This window comes from Episyrphus balteatus, chromosome 4 (assembly GCF_945859705.1).
Source record: "Episyrphus balteatus chromosome 4, idEpiBalt1.1, whole genome shotgun sequence".
Taxonomy (NCBI): domain Eukaryota; kingdom Metazoa; phylum Arthropoda; class Insecta; order Diptera; family Syrphidae; genus Episyrphus; species Episyrphus balteatus.
The window spans coordinates 16670298-16694966 of NC_079137.1; the positions used below are offsets into that span (position 1 = coordinate 16670298).

At 31.2% G+C, this 24669-nt stretch overlaps 1 protein-coding gene across 10 annotated transcripts in view; it reads left to right on the forward strand.

Annotated features, from left to right (window-relative positions):
• LOC129917985 (high affinity cGMP-specific 3',5'-cyclic phosphodiesterase 9A) overlaps positions 1 to 24669 on the forward strand; it is a 278734-nt gene that overhangs the window by 129816 nt on the left and 124249 nt on the right. For 9 of the 10 annotated variants that reach the window (XR_008772908.1, XM_055998268.1, XM_055998266.1 and 6 more), the window contains one exon: positions 23776 to 23808. The gene's annotated coding sequence lies outside the window, so the exon portion shown is untranslated. The remainder of the gene's footprint in view (positions 1 to 23775; positions 23809 to 24669) is intronic. The other variant, XM_055998260.1, reaches the window with a different exon arrangement.

Below are 24669 nucleotides of genomic sequence, written 5' to 3' on the forward strand. Positions count from 1 at the left end.
ATTTCGAAAAAGTAAAATTTTTCGATCATTTAATTTGTATTCTTACAAACTTGAATACCAAAACGGAAATTCTTATATAAAAAAAGGTTTACGAAGTCGAAAATATACAAGGGTGCAGCCATCTTCAAAATTGGCGCTCAAAGGAGAAGGAATGCTCAGGAAATTCGCTCACCAAAGTTCATTAACGATGCTCAAGGCCTACTACTTGTTATTGACGCCAAAATTCTTCACAGATGGCGACAGTATTGTGACGAAATCCTAAATGAGCAATTTCCCAGGATTTACTTTTCAACAGCCGAACCTAATTTAGAAGAAGTACCCGACCTTACAGTCGAAGAAGTTAGCGTGCCGGTGAAAAACTCCAAGAAAGTAAAGGCGATTGGTCGAGACGAAATACCCTCTGAGTTCTGGAAGAAGATGGGAGACATTGGGTGTAAATGGCTTACGATTCTCATCTCCAAACTCATTAGAGGTGACCAAATGCCAAATCAGTGGAGAGAAATTTTCCTCCTCCCAATCTACAAAGGAAAGGGGGACACACGAAACTGTGATAACTACCGATCGATTAAGCTGATGTCACACACCATTAAGATCGTTGAGCGGATTTTGAACGGCCGACTGCGAAAAATAATACGGCTTTCTGATGACCAGTGCGGGTTTGTCTCGGGTAAATCAACCACAGATGCCATACAGAGTTTAAGAATCCGAATGGAAAAAAAACCGTGATTCCTCAAGGGATTTGCATATTGTGCTGGTTGATTTCGAAAAGGAATTCGATAGACAACCACGAGATCTGATATGGGTATCCCTGAGACAGCGAGGGGTTCCGGAAATCTACGTGCGGATGATCAAGGACATGTACGAGGAAGTAAAAACGAAGGTAAAATGCCCCGCAGGAGTCACCGAAGAGTTCCCAATCAAAGTCGGTGTGCACCAGGGAAGCGTCCTGAGTCCTTTGTTCTTTATTACAGTCCGCGAAAACTCTGCCATCTTCTGTGACCGAAAAATGCCCCCTAAACTGAAAGGAAAGCTCTATACTGCAGTTGTTCGCCCAGCACTTACATACGGTTCACAATGTTGGACAATGTACAGAACGTATGAGAGTAAACTGACAGCAGCTGAGAAGAAGATGCTTCGTATGACAGCAGGAGTAACAAAGCTTGATCGAATCAGAAGCAAGAAAATCCGAGGAAGCCTTCACGTCAAAAACACCATCACCAATACAGCATGACCGTTTAAGCTGGTATTGTCATGTACAAAGACGAAACCCTGAGAACCCAGTTTAAAAGGCGATTGCTTACGAAGTTCCAACGCAATCGCGAAGAAGAGGCAGGCCTAAGAACTCATGAAGAAGACAAATGCAACGACAACTGCATTCAGTTGGCCTTAGACATGGAACAATTCAAAATCGAGAAGCCTGCCGATGTTTCCTGAGGTCAACCCGGTGAACCCCACATGCGGAGCCGTAGTGTGAAGCAGTAGAGTGGGAGAGTTGTGACCCCATCCGAGATCATGACTATCGTCGATAATGGAGAAGAAGAAGGTATCATCATGAATACCAATGCATTATTTACTTCACATACATACATATACCCTTTTAATGCATACGTTTATCGCAAGAAATAAACATAGCCGACATAGTCGTTTTTTAAAATTCGTCTTATATGCTTTCTATTCTGAGCCATAAACGAAAAATTACATTGTTGTATGGAAATTGGGAGATATAATGTACATAATTAATAAATATTTTTTTTTTAACCTAAAGAGCTCAATTGCAGTGTCCCACGGAGTTTTTTTTTAACTAGCATAAGTGCCATTTTTAAAAGCAATAATACCTATTTTATTTATTTATTCAGTATTTCTGACTGGTGATATTAATTTCAGCCCAAAAACTTCTTAAATAATTATTATAAAATGCACGACCGGGTTGTAGATTTTAAGAGCTGGCCCACAACGATATGATAATTTATATTTTCTGTTGAACGCAAATTCACCTCTTTTTTTATTGAAAAAAAAAAAAAAAAATATGTAATGTACCTAAAACAAAATTATAAATTTATAAGATCTCGTGGCTTATATCAGTTACGTAGCTTTTTTGGGACATCAGAAGAGAAATAAGAATTTGAAGCGCTTTCCTACGTGAAATATGTCAAATTTAGGGAAATCTTCATCGTCGTCGTATCAGAAATACAGCGCGGAAAAAAACCTAAATTTTAAAACTGAATATGAAAAAAGGTTTGCAGACATATATAATAAATGCCGAATGATATGGAAATGAAGGCATGCTATATCTAGTGTGACTCCGAAGTAAGTTCCAAATTTCTGTGAAGTGGATATGGCAAATTGAAAACTGCCATATAAAATTGTTTGTAAATTTAACACAACCTGTCGATGCGAGCAGTTATTATTACTTGTTAAGAGGTTTAAGTCGCCTATAAGATCAAGCCTAACTTACAACTTGGTCTTGTGAGAGACCAGTAGAGAGACTAGTAGAGAAGAGATTTAAGGTATCAGAAAAAATCAATGTTACCATTCTTCTTAACCTCCTGCTCAAAATTAACGCACACTTTTTTCTTCTTAAGTTATACCCCTGTATTTTATTTAAAATGGCTTTAACATTCTTTGGTGCTTTTTTTTGTGATTGCATATTGTTTAGCAAGTTGAAAATATGATAAACTGCAACAGTATTAACAACCAAAAAAAAGATAAACCAATTTTAGCAATTTAAGGTCAGAAAACTGATATTAAAATAATTTTAGTATTTTAAGAAAACAAATTTTAAAGAATGCAACTTGCAAGGAAGTGACAGTTCTTTCCAATAATTCTATTCAATACTTGGTATTGTCTCTTCTAGCGCATATGACAACTTGGAGTCATCTGTTCATTCCACGAATTAACTTTTGAAGGTTTTGATGTAACTTTTCCTTCACTGCAGTTTTCAGTTCATCAATACTACTTGGAGGTACATTTCGGTCGCGAATACATCTCTTCAACATTTCCTAGACTTGTTCTATTGAATTTAAGTCCGAATTTCTGTGTGGTCAATCCAAAGCTGGCAAATTAAAATCTTGAAGATATTCTCAAACCACTCTAGCATGCATTATTGTGCATCAGACTAAACTGTGGACCAAATCTAGTGGTGATTGGAACCGCATGCTGTTCGAGGATATCAGTCAAGTACTTTTTGGTACTTAACGTAGGTCTAGCAGAGCTCACTTACTCCGTACGTGTTGTAAACCAGGTTTTACTGCATGAAAATGTATGACTCTTCTCTAAAAGGTTCGCGGGATGACAGACACTTCAGCAAATCTCTCCCACAAACATTATATTCGATACCTTAAATTTAAGATCACTCCTGTCTCATTTGAGAAAATAACCATGATACTGTGACATAAAGTTATAATGGGACTTTTCTGCAAAAAAAAATTGGATGTGCGATAAATTTGAGCAGGAGTGTATTTTTATAAATCTGTTTTATAAAAAATTCTAGGTTTACATTTTGCTGCCCAGAAAAAATTAGATTTCGCTGTTTTGGCCCCTTGTAACCATTGAGTTTGACATACCTGGATTAAATCCTCAAATTTTTTTTTCGACACGAAAAAAATACTTGCCCTTAAGCAAGTTAAAATCACCTCCAGTGTTTGGGTACAGCACTTGGTATAACGTAGGTATTTTCATCCTTAAAAATTAGTTAGTAATTATTGAGTTCGCAAAATTATTTCATTAGCCTCACTCCATCCACAGTCTTCACACTAATTTTCTTTTCTAATGCAACAGTGTAACACTTGTTCATTTACCTCGTCTTCACTTCTAAGAATCTTCCTACACATCTATTAATCTATTTAATTTGTTACAACACTTTGGGAATGTCTTCTTATTTACTCCTACGCGCTACAAATAAAAAAATAAACAATTCAACCGAATCAAAATTTAAACTAAAGAAGTTTTAACTTATGCAGCGCATACAAAAATACATCTTATGCATTTACTTAATATGAACAGTGCTGAACAGGGTTCGGACTTTACTTCGATCGAAGTAGATTTACTTCGATTTTCGGAAAAAAATAAAGTCTACTTCCCTACTTCTCTTTTTCAAGAACTACTTCTATTTCTTGATTGAAAAATATTTTTCAAACAATAAATTTAAAGAAATTAGAGAAAGGGATTTAACTTTAATTTTGAATCTAGTCGAGGCATTGAGAAATAAAGCTCCACTGAAATCTCAAAAGATAAATGGAGGTCAGTTATTATTCGACTTCAAGATATAAATAAAATGTATCAAAGTAATTTTGACTGATTTTGAAGAATTCTTGATCAAAAATTTGTTAGATTATGCTGAACTAACCGTTTTACCCAACCACAACGTTGCAACCACTAGATGAGAAAGATTTTTTTTTGGAAAAGAACATACCTAATAAAAAAAGTTAGGAAAATTAATTTTGTTGAAAATTAATTTTTTTTAGAATAAATATTTGTAAATAAATGTTCTGAAAGTTTAATTTTGAAATATAACTACTGCCGAAATTTTGAATCTACTTCACTTTTTTTCTTTCAAAGTTGCTTCGAAATTTTGAAACTGAAGTCCGAACCCTGGTCGCTGTACTTCTTATTCTTATAAGAAACGAATCACTGACGTGTGTTGGAAATCCTCTTATTCTACTTCAGCACTTTTTGTTGCTAGGTCAAGATTTTTTTGGAAATGAACATACCTAATAAAAAAAAGTTAGGAAAATTAATTTTGTTGAAAATTAATTTTTTTTAGAATAAATATTTGTAAATAAATGTTCTGAAAGTTTAATTTTGAAATATAACTACTGCCGAAATTTTGGATCTACTTCACTTTTTTTCTTTCAAAGTTGCTTCGAAATTTTGAAACTGAAGTCCGAACCCTGGTCGCTGTACTTCTTATTCTTATAAGAAACGAATCACTGACGTGTGTTGGAAATCCTCTTATTCTACTTCAGCACTTTTTGTTGCTAGGTCAAGATTTTTTTTTTTAATGAACATACCTAATAAAAAAAAGTTAGGAAAATTAATTTTGTTGAAAATTAATTTTTTTAGAATAAATTATTGTAAATAAATGTTCTGAAAGTTTAATTTTGAAATATAACTACTTCCGAAATTTTGGATCTACTTCACTTTTTTTCTTTCAAAGTTGCTTCGAAATTTTGAAACTGAAGTCCGAACCCTGGTACTGAACATAAAAATTTGCCTTAAAGCTTTGAATTTAAAATAAAAAGGATAAAAAGCAGTTGTTGACTTGAGTTGGTTAGCATAATTTTTTTCGAAAACAGCTTTAACGATAGTTTTGCATTGGTGAAGGCAATTTACATTTCTCAGGAGGAAACTATTATTAAAGGTTTAACTTATTACATAGTTGCTTATAAAAAAAGCTTATAGATCCATTACTGACCAGTTTTGTGAAACATTGTAATTTTTTTTTAAAAGTGTTTTACTTCGTTTAACGTCAAAAATCGCTTAGATAGATAGATCATTTTTTTGTGTCAAAGAAAATTACATAGTTTACAATATTTCATAAGTCATTACACAGAACACCTCAATTTGAAAAGATCAGCATTTAAATCAATATAATTAGAGTAACCACCCCTTCAACGTTTTACCGAAACCCAATCCTAATCTGAAAAATATCCTCAACTTATTTTGAAACCACCGCCAGTTATTAAAATCTCCATATCTTAAAACAAAACTTTCAGAAAATTATTCACACCACTGTGCCTAAATAGCCTGAAAAATTATCAACAGATAGGTATCGACGACTTGACGATGCGAGACTCTTTTTCTGTTTAAAATCTGTCATCGAAGCCTTATTATTTAAAAGTTATATTATCAAATAATGTTTATTTTATAATTTTAAAATGAAACAAAATGAAAATCGAAATCAGAAAACCGATTGCGTCGGCACTGACGCCGACTCTGTGATGGTTATTTTCGAAAAATTTTCCATGTGACTCGCAGAAGCTGACCAAAGAAAAATAGCGCCAAATAGCACAGTAATTCCCATAAAAATGCCACAGTCTTCAAAAACAATTTTTGATATTAAAATTAGAGATAGATACTGGCCTCCCCACTTTTAAAATATTCAAAGAAAGAGCTGGCTGCTTTGTTTTTGTAGCACCATTGAACTATCTCAATTGGAGAAATTATTGTTTATAGTGGTTTCAATTTTTCACTTTGTTTATTTGATATTTAGAATCTATGGCTTTATATTTTTGTCTTATATTTGTTTATGTGTTAAGGAGGCAAAAAATCGGCAGGTGGGCTGGAAATGGAGGGCTTATCGCTCCTCCTTAGAACATTTAGATCGTTTTGATATTATGATTTGTTTGGTTGTTTATGTAAGATATAAAGTTGTTGCTGACGTAGTCGAATTAATCAAGATCGGAGGCTAATTGGAAGGGAATTTGGTTGCTTGGTTGGAACTTGGAAGTGTGAGAGGCTGATTATGTTTTATCACTGATTAGACAGATTAAATTAAAGAGACATGAATATAAAATTTTACTTATGATTCAGGAAAGTATAGTATTGATTAAAAAAATACCAAAAAATTAAGTGTGACATTTAATTGCAAAACTTATCTATGTTGTGCTTATCTCGAAGTTTAAGATTAGGTTAATTGATTGAAAAATAATAAATCTGAAATAAGATTGTGAAACTATTATTATTAGTCAATGGTTTGATCATTATGAAAATGAGTTTTTAGCTGAGGCTACATTTTAAAATAAAATGCGCAATTAAGTCTAGAATGTTTGCTGCTGTTATATTATATAGTAGGGAAACAATAAGACACTTATTTATGGTTTTGAAATTAATACTAAATTAAAACGTTGTTCACAAATAAGGTTGTTGTATAAAAAATCAAGAAAACGGTATTTTAATTTATTTTATTTTATTTTATTTTATTTTATCTTATTTTATTTTATTTTATTTTATTTTATTTTATTTTATTTTATTTTATTTTATTTTATTTTATTTTAGATATTTCATTTTATTTTATTTTATTTTATTTTATTTTATTTTATTTTATTTTATTTTATTTTATTTTATTTTATTTTATTTTATTTTATTTTATTTTATTTTATTTTATTTTATTTTATTTTATTTTATTTTATTTTATTTTATTTTATTTTATTTTATTTTATTTTATTTTATTTTATTTTATTTTATTTTATTTTATTTTATTTTATTTTATTTTATTTTATTTTATTTTATTTTATTTTATTTTATTTTATTTTATTTTATTTTATTTTATTTTATTTTATTTTATTTTATTTTATTTTATTTTATTTTATTTTATTCTATTCTATTCTATTCTATTTTATTTTATTTTATTTTATTTTATTTTATTTTATTTTATTTTATTTTATTTTATTTTATCTTATTTTATTTTATTTTATTTTATTTTATTTTAATTTTATTTTATTATTTTTTTAGAAACATACATAAGTTTTTAGTTAAAAAAATAAGTTGATGATTATTTTCTTCAAAACTGATAAATATTCAAGTGAAGAAAAAGTTGAATACGTTATGTAGATACATAGGTAGGTACTTAAGGTTATAACCTCAAAATCTCCATTTTTAATCCAAACAAAATAGTTCAATTTTACAAAGAAAAATCGTTAACCGTTTGGAATTAATAATGAATATGAGTACCGCAATTTATAAATATTCCCTCCAATGTACATGTACATTAGGGTATGTCAAAAAAATCGAAATTCTTTTTTTTGATTTGGTACTCCGAAAAATCGATTGCTAGACACCTCTTGAATATACACACCAAATATGAGCTCTTTATATTAATGGGAAGGTCCTCCGCTTTGCAATTTTCCATTTTTACATCAAGCTTCTACTAAAAAAAATAATTTTTTTATTAATTGACTTTTTAGCAAATTTCTTTTCATATTCTTGTAGGAAATTGAACGCTCTATAAAAAAGGCCTTATACACTTTTTTCGTTTATCTAATCGTTGAATAGATATTTGAGGTCCAAAAATCGAGAAAATCTTTAAAAATTCGTTTTTTGTTCTTAATTTTGTAACAAATTGAAAAATTATAATAATCAATCGCGCAAGACATATTCTTGTTGGAAATTGATTGCTCCACAAAAAATGTCTTATTAACTATTTTCATTAATCTAACCATTCTAAAGATATTTGAGATCAAAGTTCAAAAAAATTATAAAACCAATTTTTACTTTTAAAAATTTTCCAATTCACTGAAAATTCATTATTTTCAAATTAGCAAGATATATTCTTGTAGAGGCTTAAACGTTCTTTTAAAAATTTCTTGCAATCAAATTGATTGCTTTAACCGTTCAGAAGATATTCGTATCCAAACCAATGCTCACTGATTTCAATAGTTTTCTTATGACCCGTATGCATTGCGATTTGGATGCGAATATCTTCTGAACGGTTAAAGCAATCAATTTGATTGCAAGGAATTTTTTATAGAACGTTTAAGCCTCTACAAGAATATATCTTGCTAATTTGAAAATAATGAATTTTCAGTGAATTGGAAAATTTTTAAAAGTAAAAATTGGTTTTATAATTTTTTTTAACTTTGATCTCAAATATCTTTAGAATGGTTAGATTAATGAAAAAAGTTAATAAGACATTTTTTGTATAGCAATCAATTTCCAACAAGAATATGTCTTGCGCGTTTGATTATTATAATTTTTCAATTTGTTACAAAATTAAGAACAAAAAACGAATTTTTAAAGATTTTCTCGATTTTTGGACCTCAAATATCTATTCAACGATTAGATAAACGAAAAAAGTGTATAAGGCCTTTTTTATAGAGCGTTCAATTTCCTACAAGAATATGAAAAGAAATTTGCTAAAAAGTCAATTAATAAAAAAATATTTTTTTTTAGTAGAAGCTTGATGTAAAAATGGAAAATTGCAAAGCGGAGGACCTTCCCATTAATATAAAGAGCTCATATTTGGTGTGTATATTCTAGAGGTGTCTAGCAGTCGATTTTTCGGAGTACCAAATCAAAAAAAAAGAATTTCGATTTTTTTTGACCCACCCTAATGTACATACATATACCCAAATACCTCTTCTATAAACCAATCAAATCCCTCGTTTTTAATAGTATTCTATTATTCAAACGAATTCGCCCACAATTATAGCACTTTGTTGAATTTATTCAAAAATATAAAATAAAATAAAAACCATGGAAATGATTGGAAAACAAATTAGATTTTCAGAGATGGAAAAAGGTTTACCGAAAAAAATTTTCCATCCATATACAAACATACATACATGAGTATTGTACATATACATATAATGCATGTTATTATACAAACATGCACGCATACCTTCCAGTCTAATTAATTGACGAACAAATTTTACAACAAAAACAATATTGTGCGGTCGCACAACCACACAACAACCACCTGAGTTTCTGTGCGCCTTTTATGTTGTTTTAACTTTGTTTGCAATACGAATAGATATTTCCGTTCGCACACATAATACGTATAGCTCAGCTTCCAATAAAAATAAAACACTTGTTTTCATACAAAAATATACACTCTGCTTCTGCTCTACAGGATGTGTTTTTGAAATTCAAACAAAAATATCCCACATACAGTGGAAATATAATTTAAATAGTTTGTTATTAAATATGCGGCTACTAAATGATACACATTTAATTGAGTTTATTTAAAGCTGGCAGCTGTGCGGTATGCTTCTGAAATTGTGTGAAGGATTATTGTGGTTTTGTTGTATTTTTATTTTAAATTTAAACAAAAAAGTTAAAATATAATCACAACAAAAACATTACTGTTAAAAAAGGAGCCAAGTTCTCCTATGTTGAAATTATGCTGGCACAAAAAGTACTGAGATGTAAAAGTGTACCAAGTTCTAAAGTTTGGGTTCAAATTCGTATCAATAAAATTTTGATTGTTCTCTTGACAATTTTTCTTTTAATTACCGATTTTTAAAGTTATTTCAAAAATTGCCAAGTAAATCAAAATTTTATTGATACGAATTTGAACCCAAACTTTAGAACTTGGTACACTTTTACATCTCAGTACTTTTTGTGCCAGCATAATTTCAACATAGGAGAACTTGGCTCCTTTTTTAACAGTAATGTTTTTGTTGTGATTTCACTACTTTTTGCAAGGTATGGCTGTAGAATTGAAAATCTCTATATTTGATGAAAATTCAGTGAAAATGGGCGGTTGCCACGCCCCCTGGCTGAAATTCTCAAACTTTAAATTTTTTCCTTTGTATAAACTACCATCTCTACCATTCTACCAAATTTCAAGATTCTACGATAATCAAAAGTGCTCTATAATATTTGATGATAATTCAGCGGAAATGGGCGGATGCCACGCCCCCTGAATTGAAAATCTCAAATTTTCGATTTTTCCCTTTGTATGCACCACAAGCCCTATCACCGTGTAAAATTTCAAGTTTCTACGTTAACGGGAAGTTCTCCATAATTTTGATGATCTGTCAGTGAGTGAGTGAGTGAGTGAGTGAGTGAGTGAGTGAGTGAGTGAGTGAGTGAGTGAGTGAATCAGTCAGTCAGTTACGGTTTTTGCGATTTTTGAAGCCCCATATCTCAGAAACTACTCATCGTAAAAGGCTTAAATTTTGTAAGGATTTTGGTTTTGACAAGCTCAATAAATGTAGCGAGTTTGAAATTTCTAGCATCTTTGGTGTGGAAGTTATAGGGGGGTCGAAAATGGCCTGAGTTGTTTCCTGTAAATAAGGGTGTAGTGCCAAAGTTGCTAGAGAACTTGGCTGGGCACTACCGTGCCCCTTGATATACAAATTCATTATTTATATTAACAAAAACAAAATAGTAAAAGTTTAAAAAGTCAAATATACCTACCTTCTGAGTGCATTTTGTCAAAAAAACGTGCTCTGTTGCTCCTTGAGTTTTTACGTGTTGAATATTAAAAGACCATTTGGATCCATCCATTTAAAGGTCACAAACTTGTTTTCAAAGTCCACTTTGTCCTGTACTTCATTAGCAATGTAATGTTTGTATTAATTACTTCAGTTGAAAAAAAAATGTTGCACATACGCCACAGCGACCCACTACGACAATCGCTTTTTTACAATAAGATATAACATCTTGAGCAAATCAAAATTAAAAAATTAAAATAAAATTAAATAATGCTTATGCTTTATGAACTTTACAACGTCATAACATCCTAATATTACCTTTAAACTAGAAATGATTTTTTTAGGATCACGATTTTTATGATAGGCGATTGATGTTGATGAATATTTTCGTTTTATGTTAAGAATTGTATTTTATATTAGGAGCAATTTTTAAATAAAAATTAATTATTTTTGTATCCAATAAATGAAAAAAGAAAAAAATGTTTTTGTTTTCAAGAAGGTCATGTTATATAAAAAAAAGTTAGTATTAATAAGTTTTGTTAGCATATTCTGAAACACATGTCCTTGAATCGCTTGATATTAAAGCTATTAACATCAAAAAATAGTTGTCCATTACTTAAAATACTAAGAAATGGGTCACATTGTCGTATGTGGAACATTTTTTTTCTATAATTTTCCACTAAACATTGATTGTCCATCGCTCACTAACTTATTATTATTTGATAAATTTATGACTTTTTTTTCAATAAAACTAGTTTTTCGAAACTCAAAACTAAAGAAATGCTATTGGAATTATTACAAAATTTTCGATTTGTATGTGGTTTTAATACTAAACTATAAAAGAAACACAATGTAATAGGCCTTGAGGATATTTATTTCAATTAATTATAACTATAAATAAAATTATATTTTAAACCTGATTCATTTATAAAAGCAAAATGTTTTTTGTCTAGTGAATTGGAGTGTATCTATGTAAATGTAATTAGTGTGAACCTTTTTTTATTATTTTATTAAATGTGCCTATTTATTTTTATTCGTCAACAATTCATTTATTTTTATTTTTGTAATTAAATGTCTATTTACATGAATTTCAAGAAAACAAAATAATAATCCTTCTTGCTTCAAATGGAAAATTATTTTTTTTCTCAATTTATAATCGATATATAAAGGTTTTTGCTTGGTGTGGTTAAGCATAAAATGCTTTGAGTTTTAGGTTACCAAAACGATTAAATATATATGTACGTATTTCATTTTGTAAGCCATCTATACAAAAAAGATGATACCGCTCAAATCCTGAAACACTAATGGACTTTATTCTGAACGAATTATCCTTTTGTGGTTATTTTTAATTCACATTTAATAAGCAAATTAAGGGAAATTCAGAGTTTTATGTTAGTTGTTGTTTCTGTTTATTAAAAATAATTTTAATAATCATTAATGATCTAGCTGTTTTCGTTTGCAAGGTCTATTCGGTATTCAAAGTTATGTATTTATAGAATTAAAATTTTATTATGTTTACCACCCAACTATTTTGAAATATTTAGTCAGACGATTGAGAAAAAAACAAAAAATAATTTGTATTCAAATAAATAAATGAAATACGCAATCCTGCTTAATGGGAAGTTTTAGAGTTTTTTTTTTTTTAATCATTGTTTCTGAAACAAAGGTAAGTTAAGTCAAGAAACAATTCTGAGTATGCAGGAATTTTGTCGCTTGTTTGTTGCAAATTTATTGCTTTAATTTGTCCCTCAAAATTAATAATACTTGTGTGAGTGCTATCTTGAACTCAAGCCAGCACCCACACAAAATTAAATTAAATTCATCTTTTTCAGGTGCAAAATGCTTGTGGAACTTGTGAAACATAATAACCATCAAAATAGCACCCACAAAAGGAAAAACTTAAAAATTTATTTCTTATTTATTGCTGCAATCTTGAATTTGTTCATCCAACCCTTGCCCGTCGAAATTAATAAAAGGTGTATTGAAACGAAATTTTCAAAATCTAAGTATGCAAGGTTCTGATGCTAATTTGTAACCCTAAAGCTGGATCCACACTAGGTTGATCAACACGTTCAACATACATTCCAAATCGACATAATGAATAGTTAAATCTTTCCAAACTTGTTCAATTGATGTGTGGGCTCAGATATGTCCTATATGCATCAGTTAGAATAATTTAGAAATGTTTTGCTAATCAGTATGCCGATTTAGAACTTATGTTGAACGTGTTGATCAACCTAGTGTGGATCCAGCTTAATCTTGAATTTGATGCTCAGTGGTTTGGCCATAAAAATGACAGAAAGAGATGTATAATTTTTGAGAACCTATACTTATTAAAAAAAAAAAAAAAAAAAAATAAAAATGCCAAATTAAAAGAGAAATAAGGCCAATTTTGGATTCACCTCATTTAACTGCACTAAATAGGGTCTGATGTCTTCCAAAAAGAGATATACATATTTAGAGTTATTTAGCACGTATTTCCTTGCACAATTACTTTTTGTTTTATTTAAAATCTCCTTTAGCCGTAATACCAACCCCTTATTAACTTACAACAAATTAAATTTATCAAACAATACTCCCATTTTTATTATTTCCTTTCACTTTCAATCTTTCATCACTTAAAAAATATACATATTTCCTGCTCCAAGATCCTTTTATCCTCTTCTATAAAATATCTATTAAAATCCACTGACAAATAATAAAACTTCCTTCATTACACTTATTGTTTTAATTTTTTCAACACCCGTCTACGTCTCCCTCAGTATTTGACCCTTAACCAAAGTTCTAGTTCCTGAAAAAAAGTTCAGTTAAACCCAACACTGCCTAAGTACCTCATGCCCTTAATTACTTTCTTTCATCATAGCAAGCTTCCAAATGCGACTTTATAAAGGTATGTATATTAGTATCGGTCATCGAAAAGAGATTGTACAAGCACATATTTATGTAGGTGTATACATGAGTAGTATAGAACGACTTGTCAACTGTCGTTGCCGGTCCTCCATACATGCCTAGCTCACTCGCTCATATACTCACTTCGTCTTCGTGACACGACACCCATCATCACCATGTCATTCAAACCCCCATGACATAAATGCATTTTAATTAACGTTCAACCAGTACCACATCACCTCAACCACTGACTGCTGCTGTTAGCATGTGAAGTGTCGGGACCTGGATCTGGGGTTCTGGGAATGAATGGGAACCTAACTACTATTAGTGTTTTACTAAATAATGAGGTTTTTCAAGCACTAAAGCTTAAACCTCAAACCTCAAAAGAGGAAATGTTCTACTTTCCCAATTTTTCTTTCTTTTGTTTTTCTTTGTTTTTTTTACAAAACATTCGGATTTGTTTTTTATATTTTTTTTTTTCAAATTGATAAGAACACGTATCCACAACCACACGTAGATAATCAAATTAAACAAAAAATTGACAACGGCAAGTCGTCTGTCCCTAAAACAACTTCAATAAAAGGAATGAATTCAGCATGTTGCTCATTTAATTGAAATTTTTACGCACGGTTGCCTGTTATTTACCTTAATTAGGTACTTTTCGGTAGTTAAAAAGTGGACGTCGCGTCGCGATTTTTGGTCTTTTAATAAAGTCTGTTAATCCAAGTTTCGGATATCGATATCATTGTTTGCTGTATGGATTGAATTATAAAATTTATAAAATAAAAACCAAAACTTAACTTTTAAGATAAAATCTCTATTTTAATACATATCTTTTTCGCATGGTTTTCAATACTAAATCAATCGAATAAATTTGCAAGTAAGTGAAAAGAAGCATGTGTAGGAAATGAATATGAGTATTTCTATTGAACATTGTTGGTTATTGGAAATTCTTCACTTCGCTTAGAAATTAGTCTTTTTAGCTCACTTTGTATATTTACAAATACACTTATTTACATAATATATGATTGTTAAACTCCCTAAAAACCTTATAAGTGTATGAAAATAATTAAAACAATGTTCAGTCATTTTACTTCTTGTTGGCATAAAATATATCAATCTCTCCAGGTTTTACGACCTATAATTACGGTGACCATCCGTCCCGGTTTACCCAGGACTGTCCCGTATTTCTACAGCTTGTCCCGGGTTTTTATTTAAGAAACCCGGGACGTATAAGTGTCCCGTATTTTGTAATTTGTCCCGTGATTGTCCCGTATTTGAACATTCTCTGATTTTTGTATTCAATATTTCAAATACTTTGTGCGGAAAACAAGAAAACAGTGGCTGGAAATTAAAATTAAATACGCTGCTGAAGCAAAACGAAAATTTTTCTAAGTCTCCAAAGTCAAAAAACTTTTGCTGCAAGAAAAATTGCCTGGACAAATAAATGGGAGTGACAAACGATTGAAAAATCTCCATATATTCCAGCACAGGTAAGAATTTCGTTACCTAAGCTGCGTATTGTGCCATGAAAAGCAAAATTTTCGTTTTCGATTTCGTTTTGCTGGTTTTGTAAGAAAATTTTCGTTTCGCCTCCAGGCTAGGTATTAGTTTTTTTAAAATGTTCGTCAATTATTTAGTTCCAGCGTCTGTTTGTCAGGTTGCTACAATAGGTTAAATGTTTTCGAATAAAGAACAACATATGGAAGAGTAAAGAACCCAGATTAGTTTCAAAACTTTTAAGGAAATGTTAAAAGTTGTGTTAAAGATCATACAATTTCAAAATCATTTAAAATAAAATTAAAATGTTAAAAAACAGCTCTCCCGATTTTGATTAAAATAATATTTTCTTTGAAGTTATTAACAGACATTATTATAAAACCATTTTTTTTTTATTTCTGATTTCGACTTAAATGATTTCAACAAAAACGCTCCCATAATATCGTTTAGGCAATCTTGATATCAAAATAATTAAAAAATTACGAAAACTCATTTAAAAAAATTAAATTTTTTATTGAAAAATCAATATTTTCAAAACGATCCAACGAATTTTTATCTGTCCCGGGTTTCGCTTCCAGAAATATGGTCACCGTACCTATAATAGGTCATAGTTTTGTTATATAAATAAAAATACAAACACAAATTCTGGGAATAATTTAATTTTTTTTTCTAACCTATGTCAAAATGGCAACAAAATTAGTTTTAGGAACTCGAAATAGTAACGGAGTTATGAATACCAGAGTAAACGGAGGGGAAACAGTTTAAAGTGTTGAAAAATTCCCTTAAGGACTTGATACTAATAAAAATGATGTATTATGGCATACATTATGTTTCCATAGTGAGAAAATTTTGAAATACAAATTTACAAAGGTGTATTTTAATAAATAACGTGGTAACAGAACATTTTAACGTAGAAAGTAAATATTATGAGACCGAAACCATGTTGCAGTAAGGGTATTTTTTTTAAATTACACGTACGTATGTATGTGGAGCAGGGTTGTTAAAATATCAATTGAAAAAATGCATCTGAAATTAAAAGAAATATATTTATTGCAAATAGAAAAAATTGCATTAAAAAAAATATCAATTGCAACTAAAAAATATTTGCGTTGAAAATTAAATTAAACGTCAATTGCAAATAAATATATTTTGTTTAAAAATTGTGTTGTATTTTTTTGACGGGAGGAAATCTTCAAAAGACACTTGGCAGTATTCGACACCAAGTAGTGTGGGACTCTTAACCACTAAAACCACCTCTTTATCAGGACCAATCTTGAGAGATCGACATCAGATTTTTCTTTCTTAACTTTGTAAAATCACTTTGGGGGAAGTTTAAACTTTTAATACTTTCCCATGTTTTTTTAGACCATAAGCTCATGTGGCTTGGTTCTTCTTAATCTCCGAACATGGTTTCTTGTATTCAAGACGGACACCATTTCAGAATTGGTATGACTTTGCAGTCTCTGATTATGCGATACAGCGTATTTTTTAACAACTTCTGTAACCGTTTCTATTTGTAGGTCACGATGTAGATCGCTATTTCTTATGTACCAAGGTGCATTAACTATTCCACGAAGGACTTTGTTTTGGAAATTTTGGATGATTTCGGTATTTGTTTTCTTTGTACAGCCCCATAATTGGATACCATAGGTCCAAACAGGCTTTAGTACTTGATTATACAGCATTATTTTGTTTTGGGTTGATAAATCAGAGTTGTTACCAAGTAACCAGTACATTTTTCTATATTTCAAGTTTAGTTCTTCTCTTTTCTTTTTGATGTGCTCTTTCCACTTTAGCTTTGCATCCAAAGTCATTCCAAGGTATTTGGCCGTATTGGCGTAAGGTACAGCTTGATTATTAATGAATATTGGAATATTGTTTATCTTTTTATTTGTAAAGTTTATATGTGAAGATTTTGTTTCATTGAGTTTGATACGCCATTTTTCGGTCCAATCTCTGACTGTGTCGACGGCATTTTGCAGCTTTACTGCTCCCCTAGAGACACATTTGTCGGGTACCAAAATTGCGGTATCATCTGCAAAAGTAGCCATTATGGTGTGATTCCCAACTGGGATATCCCTTGTGTATAGTAAATACAGGGTAGGACCTAGGACACTTCCTTGTGGTACACCGGCTTCTATTTTCTTCAATTCCGAATATTCTTGATCGTACCTTACTCTAAACAATCGGTCTGAGATGTACGATTTTAATATTTCATAGTACTGTCTGGGAAGATCCCTTTGCAGTTTGTACTCAAGTCCCTCATGCCAAACCTTGTCAAAGGCTTGAGCAACATCTAAGAAAATAGCTGAACATACTTGTTTTTCTTCTAATGCTTTTTCTATTACATCCGTTATTCTATGAACTTGGTCTATCGTGGAATGTTTATTTCTAAAGCCAAACTGATGATTTGGGATTAACCTTCTTTCTTCTATAATTTTGCTAAGTCTCTTCAGAAGCAGTTTTTCAAAAACTTTTGCCATAATTGGTATAAGCGATATTGGTCTGTAAGACGTCACTTCTGTAGGTGGCTTACCTTGCTTGGGTATGACAATAACTTCAGCAATTTTCCAATGGTGTGGGACATACCGTTGCTTAAGGCATGCATTTATTATATATTGGAGTTTTATGAAGGCTTTCAAAGGCATTTCTTTCATAACCTGAGCAGTAATTAGATCGTAACCTGGTGATTTTTTATTTGATAGTTGATGTAAACACATACTTTTTATTTATTTTAATCTTACAATTGGTATTTCACTTTCATCTATCTTATCAACTAACTGTAAGCTATTTTCAGCCGCGTTTGTTGGGTATGGCTTAAAAACATTCGCAAGATGCTCCGCGAAAAGGTTAGCTTTTTCTTTTGGGTTACCGATCCATTTCCCATCTTGAGATTTCAAGGGAGAGTTTAGTAACTGCGGTCTTTTCAGGCGCTTGGCTGCTTTCCATAGCGAAAAATCGGTTGAAGCATCAGTCGTTAAATTCTTTAGGAATGTACTGAGTGAATCATTTTTGAATTTATAAATTTGTTTTTTAAGATTGTTGCTTATACGGTTAAACGTTGTTTTATCATCTGGAAATCTAGTATTTTGCCATTTTCTTCGAGCTCTTCTTTTCTCTATTATCAACTCTCTTATCTCTGAAGGATATTTTATTTCATTTTGTCTTCTATTAGAAAATGTTGGAGTACTTTCTTCAGCGGCCTGTTGCACATCAGCAATAAATTGTTCCACTTCATGGTCAATTTGTTCGATTGTATCTATTGGAGATCTTAAATTTATAAAACTTAAAAGCCTTTCTCTAAAATCACTCCAGTTTGTTTTCTTATTTACAAGCTTTGGATTACTTTGTTCTATTACTTCCGATTCACTTAGTGTTAGAATCACTGGAGTATGATCTGATGACAAGTCATAATTACCTTCGACACTAATGTGATTTCGTTTGATTCCTTTAGCTACGAAAAAGTCAATAAGATCTGGTATTTTGTTAGTATCGGAAGGCCAGTAAGTAGGCGACCTGGAGGAATAGAATTCGCAATTGTATTTACGGCCTGCTTGGAAAAGTCTTTTGCCTTTTGTTGATATAAGTCTTGAACCCCAATGGGTGTGTTTCGCATTGAAGTCTCCACCAACAAGAAAGTTATGCCCAAGAAGATTTAATAGATCTGTATAGTCATCTTCTGTCGGGGAGCGCCTTGGTGGGCAGTATATAGCTGCTATCTTAAACTCTTTCTTTTTCATACCAATACTAATAGTTGTTACTTGCATATTTTCATTAGTAAGCTTGGTTTCTTCATAATGTTTTAAGCTTTCTTTTATAAGAATCGCCGATCCACCTCTTGCCTTGTCAGCTGGATGTGGAGCGCGGTAACATGAATAGTTTTCTATTACATTATCTAGACTTTGCCCATTGGAGAAGTGAGTTTCGGACACCAGGCAAATATCTATATGTTCTAGATCTAAAAAGATTTTTAATTCGGATAAGTGTTGTAAAAGACCGTTTGCATTCCATGTAGCGATTTTAAGTGTTCTGTCCATCATTGTTTTTTAATAGCGACTTTTTCCCTTAACTGTTTGATATTCAAATCCTGTTTATCAATTCTTTGAAGAATGAGGTGTAGCATTTCTTTTATGGAAGTCTCTTCATTCTTCCGCACATTTTTTAGAATCTGAGAATAGGCTTTATTTTCATCGCTTTTACTTTGAACAGCTTTTTTAGGCGGTTCATTCTTAGTATTGTTTTCAGCAGTTAAAACGGTATTTACTGTGTTTCTGGGTTTGTCTCTAGCAGATGTATTTTTGCTTCTGAACTCTTGGAATTTTTTGGCAACTGGGCAGCCTCTATAGCTTGCCGGGTGATTACCCTGGCAGTTCACACATTTTGCTTTCTGATCTTTGTTCATCGGACAATTTTTAGTTGCATGTTTTCATTCGCACTTTACACAAGCAAACTCGCGGTTGCAGTATTTTTGGGTATGACCAAAAGCTTGGCAACGTTTGCACTGCGGAACAACTTTAGATTTTCGGAGTGGTTCAATTTTAACAGCTATGCCCAAGATTGATCTTACTTTATAAATCTCCTCGACACTTTGTTTACTATCAAAAGTTAGCATGAATAAAGGTAGTAACCTCTTACTTGTCGTCGATTCTCCAGAGGAGTTTTTTATTGTCTCATTCTTAAATAGATTGACTGCATCTAGGGCTTGGAAGCCTTTTTGTACAAGATCTTCCACTACTTCCTCGGGAGAGCACGAGGAATGAAGACCTCTGGCTATTACTTTTATTGGCCTTGTAGCTTTGTTCTCGTATGAGTGCCATTGAATTTTGTGTTTGCTCAGTTCTTCAGTGACAGATCTATACTCGTCGGCTTCTTCGACTATGACTTTCCAGTTGTCTTTGTTGTACGATGTGTATTTGCAAGCTTTTTTAGTACATTTTTCTATTATTTTCTTGAGATCTCCAAACATTGGAAATCCTGAGATCATAATTGGTGGTGGTGTAATTTTTTTGCTGCCTTTAGCGTGAGATTTTGATTTAGCATCAGCTACCGCATTATTCACTTTTTTAGTTTCTGTAATCAACTCTTTATTATTTACAGCTTCAGAGCTTTTCTGATTTCTTAAACAAATCTCGGGACTACCTGTTGCTTTACGTTTCTTTGTGATACGCTTATTTTTCTTTTTCTCAGTTTCGAACAAGAGTTCTTCTTCATCAGTTTGATATTCAGGTTCCATATATCTTGGACTTAACTGAAGCGTGGACTCTGCATCTTTCTTGCTAAGCAAAGAAACTTTCTCTTCGAGTTTTTTCACTTGTAGCTGAAGACTTTGAACTAGAACTTCAAGTTGTTTCCTTGCCGCTATTTCAATTTGCCATTCATCAAAGTAGTTTTTTGATTGGTCTTTCTATTTTTCTTCGATGGAACTCTGTTGATCTGTGATGTCGATCTCTTCATTGATCTTGGTTCCTTTTTCGCTGATGTTTTTAACATCTGTAGTATTGTTTGAGGTTGTCGATGATGTAACCCCTGAAGTTAATTTGTTTGGGGGAGTTCTTTGCATCTTTGAACTCCGTCTCTCAATATTTTAAGCAATAATTGGTCCTCCCCAGAATCCATAGGACCGACCTCGTAAGAGAGTGGATTTACCAGTTTCACTGGAGTGCCACCTGGGGTATTTAATCTAGTCGTTTTGTTCATTGCCATAATTTTTTTAACTTAGTATTCGTACTATAAATAGTTCAGTTACTTCTATCCATAGTTTATATTCAGCCGCCCCACAGGGTACAGACGCTGACCAGTGTGCCGCACAATATGTGTCAGACGCTCTTGGATTTAATTGTGAGCTGGTGCATTCAGAGCGATATTTCTGTTCTTTTGCTCCTAGTTCCTGAAAAGATAACTCAGGTGACTCAGCTCGTGGATCGAATGGATCCAACGCTCGTCGTTAGTTGGATATCCAGCGGGCACCGCGAGGAGGTGACGATGCGATTTTGCCACGCCATGTGTTGTATTGCAAAAAATATATTACTTTAAAAAAATTCTATGCACAATGTGTACATTAAATATTTTTTTTTAAACGTTCTTCAAATTCCTTACGATTTTGGCTACTTCACATTAGCTAAATAGACAAAATTGTAAGAAGGATATTTAAAAAAAAAAAAACATTTTTAATGCACACATTTTGCATTAAATTTTTTTAATGAAAGGAATCCTAAACTTTCTTTAAAGTACCTACATACATAGTATATGGCAAGAAAATATTTATCCCAACTAGATAGTTAGGTCGTTTTTTTAATGTTTGAGCAATTCGTTCAAACTTGGTCTTTTTACAAGACTTATTTTTTGTTTCTAATATGTACCTTCGTACATATTTAAATTTTATGTATTTCTTCAATATTAAAGTATTAGGGTCAATGTGGGTAAATGTTAACAGGGGTAAATGAAAACATGGCTCATAACAAGCTTCAGTTAAATCTCTTTGATGCATAGGTACATAATTACAAATCGCGGACGCATGTATCTTTTAACTAATACGTCGAGCTCATTGCTGTCAAGATAGAATTCATTCGACGATCGTATTTTCCGTGAAAGATAATTTTTTAAAGTGCCAATTAAATAAATGTCCTGTATTTTAAAATGTCATTTATGCCGATTTGCATGTGTTTACATTTACCCCAGAATATTTTTCATAATGGGTAAATGTAAACAACGTATTCTGGGGGTAAATATAAACATATATTTTTGCTGAAATTATTGGTTTTAATAAAAATAAAGTATTTTTAGTCAACTATTATTGCTAAAGTGCCGCGGAGTCACATTTTGAAGCAGCCAACACACCCATTTTCAGTGGATGATGTTTGCAACATCGGTCTTTGACGAAAAAAAAAAATATGACGTTCAGAGCTGCTCAGGATGCATATTGGGTGCTTATATAAAGAATCAAAGGAAGAAAACAAAAAATTTTATTGGAATTTGAAAAAGTTTTTGTCAAATACCTTCTTGAACGTTTTTCAAGTCGTTATCCAAATGATAAAGAGGAAATTCTAAATTTTAAACCACCGTTTACATTTAGGGTAAGCGGGGGTACATTTGACACCGGGGCACATTTGACTTTGCGTTTTTCGGTATGATCGTGCCCTTAATTAACAGTAGTTTGGATGAAGAAAGAAGCTTAGTTTGATTTAAAGAAATTTTGCGAAATTTCGCAGTCTTTCATTAACTTTTCGCGGAGTACCACGTGTTTTCGTGTTTTCTGTATTTCTGATCTTATTTTTGACCATCGGTATGTAAGTGATTTCTGAACCTAATAAAAAGTTTTTTCAATGCTGAATCAATATTTTGAAAGCACTATGCTTAAAGTTAAGTTAATTAAAACCAGCTTTGTAAAAAAATAGTATTAGTTATTGAAAAAAAGAAAAACAGTTATGAAGCTCCTTCGGGGCACCTTTGACTTTTGCAATTTGGGCACATTTTTACGTTGATTTTGGGGAATTATTTATTTAATATATTATTTAAAAGTAAATCGACATCGATTAATTTTGATTAAAATTGAAATGGAGAGATTTTTTGAAATATTTTATGGTTTTTTGTTTTTTCTTCTTCTTTTTAGAAAATAAATTTTTTGATTTATTATTTTCGTTATATTGTTTAGTAGATTGTTTAAAACAATAAATGTATTTTTTTTTTTCTAATTAAATAATAGACGAGTAAGATCCGCTGATAGTTTTAAAAATGTAATGCACACGATGTGGGGTTTAATCCACCATTGTCAAATGTACCCCTTTGAAAGTCAAAAGTGCCCCGGGATCGGGGCACTTTTGACAAAATGACTTTTTTTAGAAAACATAATTTTTTTTAATGTTGTAATGTTGTAAAACAAAAAAAATTACTGTTAGTATAATCTTGAATAGTCAATAAATCAAATACAAAACAAAACATTGGAAAACATTAACAGTTTTCGAAAATACAGACCTTTAAAAACTAAGTGTCAAATGTACCCCCTTCTCCCCTACCCCGAATTTGTAAAAAAGCAGAAACATGGTGGGGTATTTGTAAAAATGCCATATTTGACAGTAATTTAAACAATTTGGGAAATATTTGTTTATATTTATAAAGAAGAATTGCCATCATTTCATATTTGCATTTGAAGATACCTGTCAAGTTGTTCCGTGAAAACATATTAAAATCTAAAGTCAAAAGAAAAAAAAGACATGAAATTGTTTACATTTACCCACATTGACCCTACCTTTATTTCTTATTAATTTCTTTGATTTCGTAACATTCAAACAAGTCCTTTTTTCAGAGGATGTATGATATGACATTTTGTTTACATTTTTGCAATTTATTTGATCTTGAAAAATCTTCTATTCTATTGTAATATCTTCTCATTCGATCTTTTTCAAAAAGTTGAACATTTTAAATTTATCCGAATGTAATCAGTTCAAATTTTTATTTCTATTTGTTGAAATTCAAATAATTAATTTTATTTTAAATCTTTTTTTGTTTTCAGATAAAGTAAGTGCCGACACAAAGTCTTAAGTACGTAAGTATAACAATAATTTTGAATTTACTTGATTTATGTATGGGTTTAAAATATCAATTTATTAAGAAAAATATTGAATAAAATACAAAGAAATCACATACATTTTGACCTTTCTAACAAATAATATAACAAACCATTTACTTTGATGTCTTTTGCGATCACTGAGCAGAAAATATAAATGTACAAATTTTATCTTTTATTTTGAACATTTTTTAGTAATCTCTATGGAAATTGCCTTTAATTAGCATACAAAACAAACTTTATTACTTTTTTCCTACCCAATAACTTTGAGTTCTTAAGTCATATTCAATAATTAAAATGATTTATTACCAATCCTTATTAAAATTAATTTTTCATTAATACACAAATAGCATTTCTCAATTGTGTTGAAATGCAAAGTATAATAAATTAAACAATAATCCCTTTCACACAATAATTCTTAACCATCTGTCTTTTGTCAATTCCCTGTGCTGCCAACTTACCCATAAAACATTCCCATCATTCATCGTTATGCCCATCAGGACTTTGACTCGACCCGGCCGTTGGTTTTCAATTAAGGTCTTTCTTCGAAAGTGAAAATTTTGTTAATAATCCTCTTCCTCCGCAGTTACATAAACAAGTTTTCGTTGAAAATTTCTATCCTCTTTGTTTTGTACTTGTCGCTCAAAATACGAGTAATATTCTTCGCGTATATATCTATGTTGTTCATAGTTCTCTTTTTTTATAATCCAAAATATCTGAGTCTCCGGAGGGTGGAATTGTAAAGAATACGAAAAGAAAAAAAATGTTTGCATATAAATAACGAATGCCAAGAATACATACTATGTTTCTGGTAAAACATATGAGAGTGTCCTATCTCGG